The sequence below is a fragment of the Morus notabilis genome, unplaced genomic scaffold, assembly GCF_000414095.1.
Source record: "Morus notabilis unplaced genomic scaffold, ASM41409v2 Scaffold7841, whole genome shotgun sequence".
In the NCBI taxonomy this organism is placed as follows: domain Eukaryota; kingdom Viridiplantae; phylum Streptophyta; class Magnoliopsida; order Rosales; family Moraceae; genus Morus; species Morus notabilis.
In genome coordinates, this window is record NW_010357358.1 from 1 (window position 1) to 2,034 (window position 2,034).

General features: G+C 38.2%; 1 pseudogene; it reads left to right on the plus strand.

Moving 5' to 3' along the window:
- Positions 1–5: 5 nt before the first annotated feature.
- Positions 6–1,982, plus strand: LOC112092683 (annotated as a pseudogene).
- The last annotated feature ends 52 nt before the right edge of the window (positions 1,983–2,034 follow it).

Genomic DNA, 2,034 nt, shown 5'->3' on the forward strand with positions numbered 1-2,034 from the left:
CTTCTTCTTCTTCTCTTTCTTGCTCACAACTCACACTCGTCCGTACAATCAGTACTCAGCTACAAACTCGCTCCGTCTTCTCCACTCTCCAAACTCTGCCCCTCACCCGAACCCTAGTCTCCCGTACCAACGCCTTCGCCGGCGTCGGCATCGGAAACCGGAGGTGCGGCTTCCTCGCCGCGCGGTGCCTGTCGTCGTCGTCGCCGGCGCCGGCGCAGACATTGGAGTGGAACGTGCCGGCCTCGTCCCCGGAGCTCGGAGATGGCGACAATGGCAGTGTCGACGAGGATACCTGGCCTGCCATTCCTGTTCGAGCTTATTTTTTCTCAACCAGGTAATAAACTTTGAGGAAATTGATTTCTGAATAGTTTTGTATAAGAACAATCCTAGTTGTTTGCTGTACATTTTATCCGAATTTTCGTTTCGTTTGTTTGTATTGTAGTGTGGATTTGAAAAGATTATTGGAAGAGAACAAGGCCAATTTTATCCCGCCATCATCACGTATGACTAATTACGTTGTACTTAAATTTGGAGAACTTCGTAATCCTCATGTAAGTTTTATTTTCTTCCTTTAATTTTGATAAGTTTTTGAATTTCCTTATACTTTATGATGGTATGTGGTTCTCTTCAAACTGTGCTTGATTAGTTTAAAAGAATCTTTATAGAATCATGTATTTGTTAGCTGTTAATATTGATTTTCTCAGGCGCGTAATGAAGCGAAAACCTTTTTTAGTGCCCAAGACTCTTACCGAAAACTGATAAGTCTTGCAACTCTTGTTTTATTGTTAAGTGGCATTGGTGATTTCAGTGGCATTATCAATTGTGGGAACATCCAATTATTGTGGGAACATCCAATTTAGCTATGTGGGTTAACAGTTAGTTGGCGGTTGTTTAGATTAACTTCCAGCAATGTTTCAAGTTTGCTGATACCTGTGTGTTCTTGATTAGTGGGATATAAGTCTGAGCTGTAGTTTTATATAATAGCTCGATTAAGCGGTGTGCTCTTACATGTCGTAATTTGGGGACTATGTTTAGTTTTAAGATGCAGATCAAATAATCAGGAGTCAGGATGGCACTAAGCGAAAATCATCTTACGATTCTTAGTAAATCTTGTGCTTCGTATAGAAAATAAAGGGAGAATCTCATCTAGCTTTGAATTTAGGTTTATGTTTATCTTTTCCTTCTCTTAATGGTATAGATGCTTGTTGAGGAACAACTTTCTAAATTGCTTGAATATGCATTTCTGAACTGAACTCAGTGCTAAATGCTCGGTAACTCAAATACACAACTAAAGATGATGTTAAGTCTTTGTTTCAGGTTTTAGGTGCTTCCTTAAGTGGGAGTGACTGCTGCTACATGGTCGTTTTTCAGTATGGCTCCATTGTCCTATTTAACGTCCGTGAACACGAAGTTGATGGATATTTGAAAAATGTAAAAAAACATGCATCAGGATTACTACCTGAAATGAGAAAGGATGGTAAGGTTCTAAAATCTCGCGAACACGCTTGGTTATGAAGTGATTTTTTTTATTTTTGATCATCAAGTCTTGAACTTTTGATTCAACCTGGAGATTCTTTCTTTACAAACATTTCAATGATTTGTGCATTCAAGTTATGCCTGTTATTGTTTGTAATCTTGTATAATATGTAAGAGAACTGGTCATATTCAGGAATGGATGATTTTTGCAATGAAAAAAGAAATGAATTTGCTAGGCATTTGGTGTGTAGAGTTTGGACTAGTGATATGTTTATTCGTTCATGAACCAGTTGCAAACTGTCATTTGGAGCACCGAGTTTATTTTTCTCAGATTTATCTATCTGAAGAAGATTTTTGCATCTGTATCCGTGTTACTGTTATTCTTACATACTCGAACTTGATTCTGTTCTAAAATTTTAGAGTGCGAAGTTAGAGAAAAGCCACACTTAACACATGGATGCAAGGTGGATTAGACTATATAATGTTGCAGAACTTGAACACCGATGGTATTATGCCTGTTATTGTTTGTAATCTTGTATAATATGTAAGAGAACTGGT